The sequence below is a fragment of the Pteropus vampyrus genome, unplaced genomic scaffold (genome assembly GCF_000151845.1).
Source record: "Pteropus vampyrus isolate Shadow unplaced genomic scaffold, Pvam_2.0 Scaffold95, whole genome shotgun sequence".
NCBI classification, from domain to species: Eukaryota; Metazoa; Chordata; class Mammalia; order Chiroptera; family Pteropodidae; genus Pteropus; species Pteropus vampyrus.
This window is the reverse complement of record NW_011888876.1, coordinates 2,685,857-2,704,223: the sequence shown is the minus strand read 5'-3', so window position 1 is coordinate 2,704,223 and position 18,367 is coordinate 2,685,857. Positions and strand designations below refer to the sequence as shown.

Below are 18,367 nucleotides of genomic sequence, written 5' to 3'. Positions count from 1 at the left end.
GGTGAATTCCCTCAGCTTTCATTCACGTGAAGATAACCAGTTTGTTCTTATTCTCAAAAGATAGTTACACGCGCCATACAAGTCTAGGTTGATAATGACTGTGTCTTGGCACTTATTGTGGCTGTTGATAAATTTGCTGATCGTCTAAATGACACTTTCTTTTGCAACCAATTTGTTTCTTTTCTCTGATTGCTTGGAAGAACTCTTTATCTTTGGTCTCTGCGATTTTGCCACAACACGTGTAGGTGTGCGTTCATGTCTCGTACAAGTTCTGAAAAGTTCTCAGCTATTATCTCTTCAACTATTACCTCATCTTGGCTGCCTTTCTTCTTTTCTTGTGGGTCCCAGTTGCATAGTAGACCTTTCCATTCTTCCTTCCATCTCGCTCAACCTCCTTTTCATAGTTCACATCTCCTTTGCCCATTGTACGGTATTCCGGGTAATTCCTTCACATTTGTTTTCCAGTTCATACTTTATCTCTTTAGTCTATCTGCTTAGATTTTTATATCATCAATTATAATTTTCATTTATGCAAGTTATTTTTTGGTTTATTTTATGAATTTCTGGGCCATTTTTGATAAGCTTTTATCCTATATTCATTTTTATTCATGGTGTGAGTCCGCCTTTTATTTCTTTGAACATTTTATACATGATTATTTTATATCCTGTATTTAGTAATTCTAGTACCCAAAGTATGTATCTAAGGTATCTAAATATATCGTTTATTATATTGCTGACTCTCACTCATAGTAGCTTGTTTTCCTGTAGTTTGGTGATCGCTGATCATGAGTTCTTTTTTTTTTTTTTTTTTTGCTGCTGTTGAATTGAATATGTGGGAATCCTGAGGGTCTAACCCGAAGGCCATTCCTACTCAGGTGCATTTGTTTCTGCCAGGAGTCAGGAACTGCTATTAGCCTGGGACTCCTTTAACCACCTTTAGAAGATCCTGGCTCAATGCAGGAGTCTCAAGTTAAATTCTCTCACCTTGCCTCTGCCCGAGACTGAATTTGCTTATTACAGCGCTTATTTCAATATTTAGCCTAAGTTTCCTGTTTACCTGTTAGTCATCACTCCATGCTTTAGTTTCAGTTTCCCATTGTTTTATTGTGTTTTTCTTGGCAGAAGGTGTTCAATCCTTAGAGATTTTCCTTACTTTCTAACAAACCCAGCAATACATTGAAAATAATGGTTCGTTTGTTTATTTTGTTTTGTTTGTGTCATTCATGCGGAATTGATTTGAATTTTAGGGGAGGGTCTTTCAGAGTAGTAATCCACCAGCTCACCAAAATGGAAATCCCAGGGTGCTATTGTTATCCCCATTTTACAGATGAGGAAAAACTGAGGTTAAGAAAAATTAAATGTCTTGCTCAAGACGACACCACCATCAATGGCAGAGTCAGGACGAGAATACATGCTGTCTGTTCCAGAGCCTGAACCTGAGCGTTTTATCAGAAGTTTGCTGGTCCCCAAGGAGAAGAAAAATGCTTACGGGTTTTCAGCCTTGGAGTATGCGGTACAGGCCCAGGCCGGCACTCTAGGATGAATCGACAAGCTTCTTCTGTTGGCAAAAAAATGAGGAGACTCAGTCCAGCCCAGAGCGGGCAGGCCCCAGCCATGCAGTACCAGCTACCTTCTCAGTACCGGCTCAGCCAGAGCCTGTACGGGACACTCAGCCCTCACCTCCCACCCTGGGAAGGGAGCCAGCACACACTTTCTGCACTCGGGTTTCTATGACAACCAGTCACCCTATATGATGAGAAGCGAAAGCCAAAGGCAACCAGTGGAACATTCCTGAATCTTGAGTTCTCATTACAGGTAGGTCTTCTGCAGCCTTGAGGGCAGAGTAAGGGGGGCTCAGAGGAAAGAGAATTTGTGTGAAGGGGCCCACGATGCCATTTGCCAGCCCCCTTCTCCTTACTCACTCCCCAGTCATGACGGCCCCAGGGCCCCAGGTTCAAGGTAGCCCAGAAACATGCTGAGGGTGGTCGAGTGCTACCCTGTCCCAAACAACACCAGGCTTCTCTTTTTCATTCAACAGCCATCCCTTCACGCCCCCTCCGACCAGGTCCTCAGGCTCCTATGATAAATGAGGGTCCCAGACCTCCATGAGCAATCGGTCCAGTGCATGACTCAGACAGGTCCCAACGGCCAGTTACACCCAGAGGACAGGGAGCACAGAGGCCATGAGAATGCAGAAGATGGATCGCCTCTGGGAAGGCTTCCGAGAGAGACAGAGACAGAGACAGAGACAGAGACAGAGACAGAGAGAGATGTGAGCTGGGCCTCAATGGCCGATGAGAACCTAGCCCAGTAGAAAAGGGAGAGAAGGGAATTCCAGGCAGAGGGACCCAGATGCAACAGGGCAGGTCGCACTTCGGTACAACAAGGCGAAGGAAGTGGGAAGGATAGCTACAGAGGGGAGCCGGGCCCGAGCTTGAAGGGCCTTGAATATGATGCTGTGAACTTTGGCTTTTTCATGGGAGCTGCAGGCAGGCGACATGGCCGTATTGCCTTCACAGCATTGAGGACGGATAGGAGCCAGGGAACCCAGCAAGGAGCCTGTTGCAATAATGCAAGGCCCATGACGGCATTGGCAGGGATAAGAGAGGAGAGAGATTTGAGAGATGTTTGGAAGAGCAAATCAGCAGGACTCAGTGAGAGAGTGGATGTGAGTATGAGACGTCGGGGGCATCAACCAGGAGACAGAACACAAGAGCGGGGGTGGAAATAGAGGCCGGGCTGCCATATCAGGCCCTTGCTGGGTCATGTGGAGGTGACCAATTTTCCTCATAAAGATGTCAGTGGTTGAGCTCCCTAGAGTGTGATATCCAGGACATTATCTTTTCAGGTCAATGGAGAAAAAGAATGTTTCAGAGCTTTCTTCAGCCTGGAGGCTTCCGGCAGGCTTCCACCACGCGTTGGGCAGTTCCAGCCGAAGTTTGTCCCTGCCCCAACCCTTGCTCTAAACCACACCGGTCCAGTGTCTCGCGGCCCCTGCAAGGGGAAATGGGGCAGCGAGCGTTTCCCGCCGCTGGGCCACTGGCCCCTCATCTCCCAGACTGGTGAAGCTGAATTATTGTTTCATGTCTTGTTTTCTTCTGGTTCCATGCTTGTCACAAAGTTATATTTGTTCCCGCTGGGTTGTGTAGCCTGGGACTGTATTAAGAAGTAAATTGTAGAGCAATCAAGATGATGATTGCAAATCTAAGAAAGGTGACTCTGGAATCAGACGGAACTATGTGCAAACCCCACCTCTGCCCTACCTGGCTGTGTCTCCGAGTATCCCTCCCCCACTGGACAGGACCCTCAGATGCTCCGTGCCCTTCTGCTCACGCTTTTCTCCTCCCTCACGCCCCCTCTCCTGTTCATGTTCCCCTCTTCTCCCTCACCCCCCTTCCCACCACACTCCTCTGCTACCCACACCTGGGACACACCCCACCCAGACTGATCCCAGAAAGGAGTCATAGGTTCCCAAGCTAACAGTGTTGGGGCTTCACTGCTCTGCCCTCCCCTCCCTTTATCTCCAGCCCTGACCTGATCTCCGGGCAGGTGCCAGGCCTGGCCATCAGGGACCAGAGCTGTGGCCTGGTTGGTCTGCACCACCGGACCGGTGTATCTGACCCTGCCTCAGGAGTTGGGGGCACCATCCTGCCCCCAGGGGAAGCTGGGGGAGGGGGTTGGCAACTCATCTGGGGCTCCAAGGCTGGTATTCATTTCTGCTCCTCTTATTGCCTCTTCCAGCCGCCCACTCCCTCCCCATCCCCACTCCCACCACCCCAACACACATCCCAGCGCTTGCTGGGCGTAGGAGAATTGAGGTGTGACTTACGGAGGAGCCTGGAAAGGGGGCGGGGCGGGGCCGGGCCTGAGAAGCTCAGAGGCAAACCCCACCCCCTGGGCCCCAACAACCCAGACCCCCCTCCAGGAAGGCCCAGGGGAACCAGAGGTGGGGTCTCAGGCTGGGCGCCCCGCAGAGTGCGGGCGCCCCGGGCCTGATCCGCGCCCTGCCTGGTGGGGCCACCCCTTGGCCCGGGAAGGCTCCCAGACCCGGCACCCGCTTCCTCCCCGGGGCGGGGCTCGTCGGCTGCAAGCCAAGCGCCGTAAAATTTAAAGAGGTGAGAGAGACACTTCGCAGAAACCTCAGCAGCGCGGGGAAATGAAATAAGGCCTCTCTTCGGGGCGCCCCCAACTCGCCCGCGCGGCCCAGGCCTGGGTCACCCCGGAGGGTCCAGGTGCGGGCCCCACGCTCAACACTCCCCTCCCCAGGGCTGGAGTAAAGACACGCTCCCCTCCGCACGCTGCCCCCCAGCGTAAGAGAGTGAGGCCGGACACCTAGGGATCTGCACCCCAACAACCTGCCTGTGCACCAGGCTGAGGCCGAATCCAGCCCCTGTACTTCGTCCTCTCCAGGGCAGAGAGAGCGTCTCCTCCCCAGAGTGGAAAAGCGGACCCAGATCCCGCCACCCATGCCTTTCCGTGTGTCCGCTGGTGCTTCTGGTTCCTGCTGCCCCCCTCCTTTCCGCGCCGTCTGAGAGCCCCCCGCAGCCCTGCGCAGCCCCAGTCCTTCCCCCCATGATGGATGGAGCCTTCAGGGAGCCAGCGCGGGCGGGCTCGGCTCAGGCGGAAATGAAGAGGATAAGATCTGCGAGCCGAGCAGCGCCTGACACCCTGATATCCGCCTTGCTCGCAGCGCTCGGGGTGATGGATGAGACGGAGCAACAGCCCCCGCCCCGAGACCCGCCAGCGGTGGGCCCAAGGGTTCCTGATCCACAGCCCCGGAACCCCCATGACAGAGTTCCAGCACGCACACGCACACGCACGCACACCCCTACATCGCTCCTCCCAGAAACAGCGCACTCGGCCACACACTCAGCGGACTGACTTCCTACACACTTAGCCTCCCAACGCATCTGGCCGTGCTCACGTGAAGATATGGGACTGTCCCTTTTCCCTTGACACACTCGCAGCTGACCCTTCCCCTGGCACTCACACGAACAAGACTGTCCTTAGCACAAACTACACCTTAAACATTTGCCCATCCAGCGGCCTCTGCCTGTGCGCATATACACGAATCCAGGCAGGTTAGACCCTCATGGACCACTCAGCCCTGGGTGGGGATCTTGGCACGGGAGCAGGACAACTTGGGCTCATCGTCTTGCTTGACCACTGAACAGGTCAGGCTTGGCATGAACATGGATTGCCGGCAGTGCTAGGACTGTCCAAACAGGCCTCCCTGTCAGTGTTGCCATGGTTACCATCTTCCTAGCACTATCTCACACCAACATCACTGTTTCTATGGTTACAGGCACCACATCTCCCTTCTCTGCATTGCTGCCATTCGCTTGCCATCACCATTCCCTTGCTCACTTCCTCGTGTATTCACTTATCCCCATTCTGCTCATCAGCTGGGGAAACAGCGGCGAGTAAGCTGGTGCCCACCTCTGGGAGCGCACAGTGGAACTGGGGAGACAGGGCAACCAACCGCCTGTATATTCTGCAGACCCCCGAAGAACAATTAGGCCTTGCCACAGTGGGTGGTTCGGTAGAAAGGACACTCAGGGGACCCAGGCAGGGAGGGCAACAATGAGAAGACAGACGGGAAGCCATCGAGCCCACCACCTCTACATGCTGCTCTGTGTGCCCCGAGAAGCATACACTCTCGGGTGCCATGGGCAGAGAGTAAGGAGAGGAGGCAGGTTGCTGCCACACTGTAAAAGATCTTTAAGCACCTGAGATTCCTTGTGGCACACCTCTCAGAGTCTGACAGATCTGGATTTCAATCCCGATTTTGCCGCTCCCGAGCTTAGGGACTTTGGGCACGTCATCTCTGCATAGTGTCTCTGGCACTTTAGTAAGTGCTGCGGAAGTCACTGTTTTTTACTTGTTATTTCTAACCTTGCAAAGGAGCTTAAGAGAATCCTCGACATTGACACTTTTGGCCTCTTGGAGGAGCTCAAGTTCCTTTCATCCCTGACCTACCTCTTAAAGCCAAACCCCAGAGGAAACAGGGTGGGTGGTTAAGGCCAACGGTATTACGGGAGAATGAAGTCTGGGAGTGGGAATATGTCCACCTGTGCTCATCCCCTCCTTTGGCTGCAGGCTGTCTCTGGGGACATGCTCCGTGGGTAAAGGCTGGAGCTCACTCACCCAGGCCAGGATTTAACTTGGTAGTGTAAACCCAAGGCCTTAGATGATTGTTGTTTAACTAGAATTTCCCATTAGAACCAAACAGTGGCTTTTTTTGAATGCCTGGAATATCTCAACTCGGCAGATTTGAGTTTGAATTCTGAAAGAAGTTCCTAGTGGATTCTAATGTATACCCTGGTTAATTTCCCAGATATCTTGGCTGCTTAGGCCCCTGGGACGAGCACTCAGTGGGCATCTTTGGTTCTGTCCAGGCAGCTCCCCTTCCTTCTCAAAAACACTATCTTCATGACAGCCCTCTGCCAATACAGAGCTATACCAGAGGTGTCATGTTCTTCCCTGACTCAGTTGATTGGTCCAGAAATGAGCAACTGAGCCAGGATTAGCCAATCAGAATTCTTCCCTGGGATTTTTAGTAATTATTTCATTAAAGTTTTAAATATAAAATATTTTATACATATGGAAGAATAGAGAGTAATATAACTCTTGTGCTCATCACCCATATTTAGCAGACAGTAACATTTTGCCATATTACTTCTGATTTTGCCTTCTTCCTAATCTATTTTCATTACTTTCTTCAGTCCTACTTACCCATAGGTAATTATTATTCTTAACTGATATGTATTATGCCCATCCACATTTTTATACTTTCATAGATGTAGGTGTCCATTCAAACATAATTTTAATGTGTGCGTTTTTAATATTTAAATAAATCATCCTCTACCATTATGCACATATGTACATGAATGGAATCATTCTCAGCTTGTTTTCACTCCACATTATCTTATGAGATTTGTTCCTGTTGATACATGTAGCCCTGGTTCATTCATTTAACCTGAAGAAGAGTAGGAAATTGTATGAAAACACTGTAATTTATTTCCTTCACTATTGGTAGACCTACAGATTGTATCTTGACTTTGTTGCAATTGCAAATGATCCCACGATGAGCATCTTTGTGCCCGTCTCTTTGTGTATAAGAGAAAAATGTCTCTGGTGCATATATAAGGAGTGGAATGGCTGGGTCCCAGGCTGTGTACATTGTCAAGTTGTATTTCCAAATTCATCTCCAAAGGGCTTGCACTAATTTGCAAGAGTCTTCATCTCCCCACATCCTTTCTAGGTCCCGCCAGACTTTCTGCCATCTGATGGATGTGCTATGATATCTTATTGTTGACCTTTTTTTTTTTTATGTTTCCCCAGTTACTAGAGAAGTTGAGCATCTTTTCATTTTTTTATGGGAAATTCCATTTTCTCCTTTTCATATTAGCTGTTCATATTCTTTTTTTCCCATTTTTCCGCTGGTTGTTTGCCTTTATGAGACTGAAAAAGTTACTTATGTAATCTGAGTGTTAACCCTTTACAGTTTTTTCACTTTGGAATATTTTCTCCCACTTTGTGGTTTAAACAATTTTTTAAAATTTAGGATGTCTTTCTACATATATAGTGGTTTTGGCACAAAAAGAGACAAAATGAAGCAGAAAGAAGAGTCAAATTTATCAGTCTTTTCCTTCACGGTTGGTGCTTTCCTTTCCTCTCTCCTCCACTCCTATGTTTAAGAAATATTTCATGTCTACGGCCATGCCACCCTGAACAATCCCGATCCCGTCTGATCTCGGAAGCTAAGCAGGGTCGGGCCTGGTTAGTACTTGGATGGGAGACCACCTAGGGAGACCAGGTGCCATATGCGTAAAAAATAAAAAAAGTAAGCTATTGTAAGCTGACAAGGTTCTTGCAATCTGTGAGGTCAATCAAGGATTGCCTCATCTAAAAAATAAAAAATGATAAAATTAAAATATTTCCCTAAATAAAACCATAAGATATTCTCTACACTTCTAATTATTGTGAAGCTTTTGTTTACATTTACCCTTCGAATCACCTAGGTTTTTGTATACGGCCTTCCACATATATTATTTTATACTGCCTCCCATACAGATGGCCAATGGGCCCAGCATCATATATTATACAGAACCCCACCAATTTGTGAAGCTGTCACTGTCCTATATAAACTTTCCATACATGTATGAGTTAGCTTCTGGGCTCAGCTTTCTGTTCATCTCTGTGCCACTACCACACAGATTTCACGATTATACCTGTATAAGAAATCTTGATATATGAGATGGCAGGTGTGACAGAGACTGGCTAGCTCTTCGCCACGCCTGTTTCCTCGTGTTCTTGGGACCACAGTCTCCCTTGCGAGTGGGTGTGGCCAGGCGAGTGAGTTCTGGTGATTGAGGTGAATGGAAACAATGTGCATCACTTCCAGGCATTGCCTACAAAACCTCCCACACAGGATCCTGCTTTCTCTTGCCCTTCCACCAGCTGGATGCAACTATGGGAAGATGGGAAGCCAGAAATGGAAGAAACTTGAGTCTATAAATTGCTGCTCAAAGGAGAAAAGCCCACTGATCAGGAGCATCCGTTCTGGATTTTACACAAGCCAGAAATGTACTTTTATCACATTTGAGCTTTAAACACGTTGAGGTTTGTCTGTTTCAGCAGCTAGTGCCATCCTAAGGCTAACTAGCTCTTTGCCCCTTTGTTTCTTCCTCTTCAAAAATGTCTTGGCTGTCCTTGGCCCTTATCTTCATAGGAACTTTAAGATCAGTTTACCAAGTTTCTTTAAAGAAACTTGCTGTGTCTTAGTTGGAATTTCAATTGATTTCTATATTAATCTGTAGAGGCTTGCTATCGTTACAATATTCTTTCCATTCATAAACATAATCCATTTATTTAGATATTATTTATCTGATATTTATTAGATCTTCTTTGACTAGATCTTATTCGATCAACAAAGATACAGAATTTGTTTTATACCTAGGTCTTGTGTATCTTCAGTTACATTTTGTCATAGTTATTTTAATTTTGTTGACATTGTGAATGAAATCTTTTTCACGTGATATGTCCTAATTGGTTGCTGCTATTGTTTAAGAACTTTACTGTTTTTTGAATATTTATCTTGTACCTGGCGACCTTGCTAAATTCTCTTATTAATTCTAATAGTGTATTGTTTTAGATTTTCTACACACAAAATCATATCGTAAGTGCCTCCATTTGCTGTTCCCTCTGCCCGGAACTCCCTTATGCCACCTAGTTCGCTTCTTTGACCTTTGTCTTTGCTGAAATACCGTCTAATCGGGCCTTCCCTGAGCCCTGTATACAGCAGCACACACATGTACATATACATACTGTTCTTTATTCCCCTTATCCTACGTTATCATTTTTTTTTAAGACTGACATATAAATTACTGGTTTACTTTCGTCTGCCTGCTCCAACAGAATGTAAGCTCTACAAGAGCAGGAACTTTTTGTTTTACTTATTTCCGTATCTCACGGTGCTTTGCTCAATAGACTTTTTAAAAATAATGTCAAATTTATTCTTTCCATTCCTATACCTTCTCTTTTCCTTTCTTATTTTGACTATTTTTTAGAGCCGTTTTAGGTTTATGATAAAATTATAGAGATTTCCCATATATCCTCTGCCCCATTCGAGCTTAGCCTTGCCCATTATCGACATCGCTTGCCTGATTTTTTTTTTTTTTTTACCAACAACAAACCTACATCAACACATCACAACCACCCAAAGTCCATAGTTTAAGGTTTATTCTTGGTGTTGTACCTTCTATAGGTTTGGACATGTGTATAATGGCTTATATTTATAACATCATACAGAGCATTTTCAACACCCTAAAAATCTCTCCCCTCTCCCCACCTCTGGCAACCTAATCTTTTTATTGTCTCCACAGCTTTGCCTTTTCCAGAATGCCATATAGTTGGAGTCATATATAATGTAGCCTTTTTAGATTGGCATCTTTCCTCTAGCAATATGCATTTAAGGTTCCTCCATGTCTTTTTGTGGTTGGATAGCTCATTTCTTTTTAGCACTGAATAATATCCCATTGTCTGGACGTACCAGTTTTTTTCATCCGTTTACCTACTGAAGGATATCTTAGTTGCTTCCAGATTTGGGTAATTGTTAATAAAGCTATTATTAACATCTGTGTGCAGGTTTTTCTGTCTGGATATAAGTTTTCAACTCCTTTGGGTAAATACCAAGGAGCATGATTGCTGGGTCTTATGGTAACAGTATGTTTAGTCTTGTAAGAAACCACCGAACGGTCATCCGACGTGGCAGTACCATTTTGCATTCCCACCAGCAATGAGTGAGAGTTCCTGTTGCTCCACAGGAACATTCCAGATTTAGGCCATTCTAATAGGTATGTAGTGGTATCCCATTGTTTTAATCTGAGTTTCTCTGAGGACATATGATGTGGAGCATCTTTCCATATGCTGTTTGGCCCGCTGTATATCTTGTCTGGTACGGTGTCTACTAAGATCTTTTATGCACTTTTTAATTGGGTTGTTAGTTTTCTTATTGTTGAGTTTTAAGAGTTCTTTGTATGTTCAGATAACAGTCCTTTATCAGATGTGTCTTTTGCAAATATTTTCTCCCAGTTTGTGATCTGTCTTCTAATTCTTTTGATACTGTCTTTTGCAGAGCCGAAGCTTTCAGTTTTAATGAAGACCAGCTTATCAATTATTTCTTTTAGGATCATGTCTTTGATGTTGCACATTTTTTTCAGGACAAAACCAGAGGGATCGCTTCTAATATTTCACCACTTATAATCTTTGTGGTAGGTTTTTGGTTAAGTTAGAGAAACGTTTTTTATATTCCTAGCTTTCTAAGACTTTAGATATTTTATGTTTATCTCAGATGGTTTGTCTCCATCTATTGAGATTTATTTTTAATCTATTAATGTGGTGAATTGCACCAATAGAGTTACTAATATTAAATCATCTTGGTTTTCCTGGGATAAAATTAATTTAGTCTAGGTGTATATTTAACATAGATTTTAGGATTCATTTTACCAACATTTTAAAAGGAATTTTGCATCTATGTTCCTAAGTGAGGCTGGCCAATCATTTTTCTTTCTTGAGTTTTTTCCAATTCTGGTATCAAAGTGATCTCAGTCACACAAAAGGAGATGGAGGGGAAGGTTTATTCTCTTTCTATTCAAGAAACAGTTTAAAAGAGGACTTAATGATTTCTTGAAATTTTGGTAAAATTCAACTGAAAAATATCCAAGTTCTGGTGCTTTCATTGTAGGTCAAATTCTCAAGTGGTTATAGGTCTATTTGAGTTTTCTATTTTTTTATGAAGCTAGTATTGATCATTGTTAGATGTCTAAAAATGATGTCTATTTCATACAAGTTTCTAAATGTATTGGCATAGAGTCATTTAAAGTATTCCCTTATCATCTTTTTCATCTCTATTGTGTTTGTACTTATGTTCCTTTTAAAATTTTTCTCTTTTTTCCTTCTTTCGCCTTGCCAGAGGATGCCTATTTTGTTAGTCTTTTCAAAGAACTTTTTATTTTGTTGATAATTTCTGTCGCTCCTTTGTCTTCCAGTTCACTTTTCTATCCTCTTGTGCCAACAATTTGGTTCGATTCTTTTCAGTAACTTTGGTTTTTCCAGTAAAGGTATTTTAAGGCTATCATTTTCTAAGTTCCACTTTGGTGGCAACCTATAAGTTTTGACACATAGAGCTTTAATTGTTCGATTATAAATATTTGTAATTGATGCTATAATCTTCTTTAATTCATTAGTCAGAGATGTTTTCCCACTCTGGCTAGCCTTTTATTATTAAATTCTAATTTCATGAGGTCTGTATAATATGCTTCTTTGTTATTTTTTGAGTCTTCTTTTATGTGCTAGAATGGGTCGATATTTATAAACGTTCCACATAAACATGAAGAGGATATGTATTTTCCATTTGCTACACTCAGAATTCTACAATCGTTCTTTATATTAAGATTGTTAATTCTGTTGTCTAGTCTTCTGTGTCTTCTTCATCCTTACCAGTTTTTTCTCTTATTCCGTCTGAAATGTGTTAAAATCTCCCAGTATAATTGGGGATTTGTCCAGTTTTGCTTAATGCATTCTAGGCTACATCAAGGTCAGCGTTATATTTTCCTGGGCAGTTGTTGTTTTTATCATTAATTATAACCTACTTTTTAAAAATATTGTTCTTTTCTCTAAAGTTTATTTTGTTTAGTATTAACATTGCAATACCAGCTCCTTTTCGGTAAGCATTTACTTATTACTGTATATTTCTTTCTCTACATTTAGTAACCCATTTAATTCATTTAGGTTTTTCTCTTACAAATAGGCTATACAGGATAGCTAAATTTTGAAACCAATCTGAAAAATGCTGTCTTTTAATGGGTGAATTTAATTTTACACTTATTATTTTATTTGAAATTATTTATAAGAGCTATTCAGTATCTATGTGTATCTCTCCACTGTGTTTTTCTTTATTCTTTCTTTCTTTTCTGCCTTCAATTGAATTAATGATTTTTCCTTTTCCCTTGCATTCGTTTGTAAGTTACATGTTCTATTTATCGTATCTGAGTAGTTATCTTTACATCATAACATAAATAGCTGATATAACAAAGTCAAGAGTTCATCATCAGTATCTCTATAATTTTCCATAATATAAGGACTCAGATTTAATTTATATAACAGCCTCGTCATCTATTCTTTATTGTGTAGCACATTTAGCGTCACCCTATTTTTTAACTCTCTCATTAGTTAGTTAGTTGTGTTTTACAACTAAGGCTTACCATATTTTATCAAATCTAAGATGTCGTCAGTGGGAAGAAACACTATTATTTTACATACCTCTAAAAAACAAGAGAGGCGACGTCAGCAAAAATGACAATGGAAGGACCTCTGACAATCTCCTCCTCCATAAAAGCAATGAAAACGCTGGCAAAAGTGTCAGAAACGACTTTTTCAGGACTCTGGAAATTAACCCAAAGCTTGCAGCAACCTGGGAAGCATTTATTTTAAAAAGAGATAACAAAAACCAATAGCTGAATCTCAGTAAGAACAGCGAGCTTTATAGCATTTTCACTTTCACGATTCTTATTTCCCCCTTTCCTGGCTCTTTCGTAGCATTTTCACTGCAATTACAGGAAAAACCAGCAGCCTGGCAGCCATGGGAAAGGGGCAGAATGGGTTAGGGCTCCTTTAACGCCCCATTCTCAGAGAAGATTCAGATTACTAAAATCAGAAATGGAGAAAATACTACTGACCTTACAGGAAAAAAAGAAAGGAAAAAAAAAAAAGCTTATAAGGGAATACTATGAACAAATTAAATAACCTAGATGAAATGGACAAATTCCCAGAAAGACACAAATGAATGAAACTAGCTTTTTTAAAAAGCGGGATATCTGAATAGATCTATAACGAGAGAATGAATTAGTGATCAAGAACTCTCTGCAAAGAAAAGCCTGGAACCAGAAGGCTTCACTGATGAGTTCTGTCAATTTTTAGGGTCCCACTGCTTCTCAATCAATGCCTTCTAACTTTGACACGAGACGTTTCAAAATGTGAATTCAGTTGGCATTGTCATTCAGTTTGGGTTTGGTGTCCAGAAATCTCGACCCGCAGCTCCAGGAAATACAGGGCAGATATATATGCTTTCTGGACCTTGACCCATTTCTTGATCTGGGAGTTTAAAACCCCAAACTTGTCTTTTTTTTCCCTCCCATTTTTCCAGTGTACTAAGAAGCAACCAACCAATGCCACAGTCCTTATATCCTTTATTTCCACTGAATTGCCCCATGGCAGAAGTGATTGTCAGTCTGGCCTTCTACAGGCCTTGACTCCAGGGGCCCAAAGGTGTTAATTTAAATAACTGTTTCACCATTGCATGCCATGGCCCACGAGTGTCCCCTCTATCCTGGCAGCAGAGTCCTTGACGCCTGTAAATCTACTCGGATCAGGGAACGAATGACAGATTCCTATCCTTAAGGCTCCCCTGGAAGCATCATCACTACCAAGAACTGTATCAGACAGGGTTCAGTCAGGAAGCGGAGCCACTGTGGGTGTTATGAGAGATGGATTTACTCTGGGGATTAGGCCTGACACATCTGAAGACAGAACTAGGCAAGTGAAGGTCCAGATGGGGAATCGGAGGGTGGGAGGCAAAGCCACCAAGCAATACGCCTGACGCTGTGGCTCGGGCAGAATCTAAGAAGCCAAGCACATGGAGCCACAAAGGGGGCTTATAGGGAGGTCTCTGTGATGCTCTGAGTAGCTACCTTCTCTGTGAGTTCACTGCAAAGCATCTTATGCTGAGTCTGGAGCTGCTTCTGGTGAAGAGAAGAGCTGGTTGTGGAGCAGAGAAGGAGGACAGGCTGGGACTCACTGGACACTTCAGCATCTGTTGTCACCATATTTGGCCACAAACGCTGCCATGGAATAATGGCAGCTACTGCACGTCCACCTCCTAATTTCTTTTTTGACTCAACTCTACTGTGGAAGGAGACTCTGGGAAAGGTAGTTCATAGCTTAACCAAGCCAACAACAATAGAACATTACAGCACAGAGGATATAATGGCTCTACAGCTCATAAATTTACAAACCATCGATTGAAGCTGATTTGTTCTGTCAAAGCTCCAAATCGAATGCAGAGAGAATCTGATTGGCTCAGCTTGGGTCACGTGTCCACACCTGGTCCAATCAGCTATGCCCAAAGGGTACAAGTCACGTGGTGAAACATGGTTGGATGCCCACCCCTGGGAATCAAGGGGCAGTTCTCAGAGAAGGGAGTTAACGCATCGCTCAGGCACAAGCTCCCTCGACTGGCATTGTGGAAAACTGACAGCTTTGGAGAGCTGCTTGTTATTAAGATGAGGTACCCTGCTCACAGAGAAAGTAGAGCTCACACTGCATTCTTGGGTGCTGGGGTCACAGGAACCAAAAGAGAAAACTGAAATCCTTGTCATCCACTCAATAGATTTTCACCTTGTGCCACAGAGTTTTAGGCTTCAGAACTAGTGCAAAATCAGCTCTCCTGGAGCTTACAGATTAGAAAATTTTAAATGGTTGGGGCCCAAAGGAAGAAGATATCGGTATAGAGATGGAGGTTGGTGGCACCCATGAGACAAGTGGCTTTTCAGCTCCACAAACCCAACAACCACCAGCAGCGTGCTCATCACTGAGCCCATCTTGAGCTCACTCAAGAGGCTCACACGTGCACTCAGAAAAGATTTCCTAAATGTCTACTGTCAAACTAGGAGATTGCTCTGTGTTCTTTTAGGTGATGGTCAGACAGGTGTGGCCACAAGAGGGGACACAGGAGAGGCTCAGGAAAACAAAGTTAATTTTACCCATGAATCCTACAGAGATAAAGCCCAAGGGAGCAAGGTCAAACAAGCAGGTGGGGAGTCAAGAGAACAAAGACCTAAGGGCGAGCACCTTTTCTGGGGTCAGAGTGGGGTATGCTAGCAAAGGGACACGGGGAATCCACTGGTGCATTTGAATGTTACATATGTTTTCACTGGTGCGTTCATTATGCTCATTTCATTGCTGAGTTTGAAGGTCACGGTCAGGAGGGGGCAGAAAGGGGAACTTGTGATAGAGGTCAACCTTATCATACCGGAATGCCTGGTCACCTGTGGTCACCTGGCCCAGGTGCTCACAGCCCCGTCTGGGGGGTGGCTATTGAGACGGCAGGAACAAAGGAGGAGGGAATTATGAAATTCTCAAGTTTCCAATCCAGAGTTGGAGAAAGGGTTGGGGAGAATGTGAAAGAGAAGGAGAGGCTGAAAGAAGTGAATCAGTATGGCGGTCTGAGCTCGGTGACGCATGCCCAGAGTCGAAGTTCCTTCCTCTCTCCCTCCTTTCCTTCCACGTTCCCTTCCTTCCTCCCATCCATCCTTCTGTCCTTCCTTCCTTCCTTCCTTCTTTCCTTCCTTCCTTCCTTCCTCCCATCCATCCTTCTGTCCTTCCTTCTATTCATCCATCCTTCCTTCCTCCCATCCATCCATCCTTCCTTCCTTTCTTCCATCCTCCCATCCTTCCTCCCATCCTTCCTCCCTTCCTTCCTTCCTTCCTTCCTTCCTCCCTCCCTCCCTTTCTTCCTTCCTTCCTTCCTTCCTTCCTTCCTTCCTTCCTTCCTTCCTTCCTTCCTTCCTTCCTTCGTGTGCCCCTTTCCAGGAGAGATGGGAAGCTGGGGCAGTCTATGGCTCAGTGGTTAGCCATTATATATTACTGGTCACATATTTTACATCCGGCAGCATGAAAAAGGGGCATAAAACTGCAATTAAATGTCTGAACTGTTGCTATTTTGGAAATTAAAACAGCCTACATTATCCTCGGTACAACTCCGATTACTGACTCAGGGCTGAGGAGCAGTTATTCCCACCACTTTAACCGACTTCTTTCCCATAAAAACCCGTTGTTAATGGGTCCCCGGGGACCTCTGAAAATAACAAGATCTGTAATAAAGAAATTAATAACATGCAGAGCAGGCCACAGCTAAAAAGCTTTTCAGAATACATTAATGGTTCTGTTGCGAATGAGGAATACTTGCACCCAAATACCTCCTGTTTCTGATTTCTAGTTGGTTCCAGGGGTGTAGGGGGCTACCTGGCTGCAGGGGAGGAGGGTCGTCCCCGGCGGAGGGTCGTAGGCCACCCCTCGGTGTCAGCCTCTCTGCAGACAGCAGAGCAGCGGCAATCCCTGGTCTGCCTCCCGCTTTCTGCTTCCTCTTCTCTTCCCCGCTGCTTCTCTGTCTCCATCTGTTCTGCTCTTTCCCGCGGTGACTTTCTCTTTCCTCTCCCTCTCCTCTGTTTACTCTGTGCTGTCCTGTCGTACTCCCTCTTTCCGTTGCTGCCTGTCCCTGTGCCTCTGTTTCTCATCGTCTTCTTCTTCTCACTTGTCTGTTTTCTCTCTGCAGTTCGTATTCTAGCCCTTCCTGAATTTCTGTCTCCAATTAAAGGCTTCTCTGATTTTCTACATTTCTGTCATCTATCTTCTCTCTCTCTCTCTCTCTCTCTCTCTCTCTCTCTCTCTCTCTCTCTCTCTCTCCTCTCTCTCCCTCCCCCGCTCCCCTTCTTTGGCATCTTGGTCTCCCCCTCCTACGTCCTCATCTCCCCAGCTCTCCTGCCTCCCTCTTCCATTTCCCCAGTCCTGCATTGCTCAAAACTCCACACATGCTCTGTGCGAATCAAAAACTCCTTGCCTTTGAGTTCATCTAACGCGAAGTTAGGAGTTCATTTGGATATTAAGCGGTCCCTAAGGAAACAAGGTTGCCTAGAAAGGGTCGCGCTCCCCTGGAGTTCTGTGTTCCCACCCTATGTGGGGGCCAGGAAGGCCTTTGGGGACACATGGTCAGCCTCGAGAGGGGAGGAGTGATTCTCTACATCTTGCCCTCCACTAGTGGTGAAGACGAGCTTCGGGATCAGACAGACCGCCTTCCGATCCCGTGTCCTTACTTCCTTACTAGCTGTGGGACCTTGAGCCAATCGCTGAAATGGAGTCTCAGTTTCTTCATCTGTAAAATGGGGATAAGAACAGGGAGGTAAATTATTTGTGTCCATGTTGGGGCAGTCTACCATGGCACAGTAAACGGAAAATAGACAATACGATGGCAGAAACCTTTTGCAAGTGATTCTGCCGATCCTCCCAGCAGGAGGTGGAGCCTATTTCCCTGTCCTTTGAATCTGGGCTGCTCTGGTGACTTGCTGTGACCACGGGATTACAGCGGATCGGATTGGCAGTGTGCCCGTTCCGAGCCTGGTCCTCACTCTGGGGACTCCTGACATTGCCATAAGAATGAGCCCAGGCTAGCCTGCTGGAGGCCGAGAGCCTACATGAACAAAGAGAAGCTGTGCCACCTGAGCCATCGTAGGCCAGCCAGGTCCCGGCCACGCAGGCTGCTGACTGCAGAATGAGCCCGGCCCAGGGCAGAACTGCCTCACTGAACCCAGCTCAAACCACTAACCCACGGAATCATGAGCTAAACAGATTTTTTACCATTTTGACCCTTTTTAAGTATTTTTAAGTAGCATTAAGCATATTCACATTGTTGTGCATCAGATCTCCTGAATTTCGTCATCTTGCGGAACTAAAACTCTACACCCATTAAGCAACAGCTCTCCAGTTTCCCCTGCCCCAGCCCTTGGCAACCATCATTCTACTTTCTGTTCTACAGATTCAACTCCTCTAGGTACCTCGTATATTTGGAATCATACGGTGTTTGTCTTTTTGTGTCTGGTTTATTTCATTTAGCGTAATGTCCTTGAAGTTCACCATGACGTTGTTTTAAGCCACTGAATTTTGCAGCGGTTTATTACTCAGCAAAAGATAATTGATAAATATGTCTTCCTTATAATTCACACGCACACACACACACACTCTCTCTCTTTTC

The 18,367-nt window shown here is 44.8% G+C and overlaps 1 pseudogene; it reads left to right on the top strand.

Annotated features, from left to right (window-relative positions):
- Positions 1-7,712: 7,712 nt before the first annotated feature.
- LOC111742485 lies at positions 7,713-7,831 on the top strand (annotated as a pseudogene).
- Positions 7,832-18,367: the final 10,536 nt, after the last annotated feature.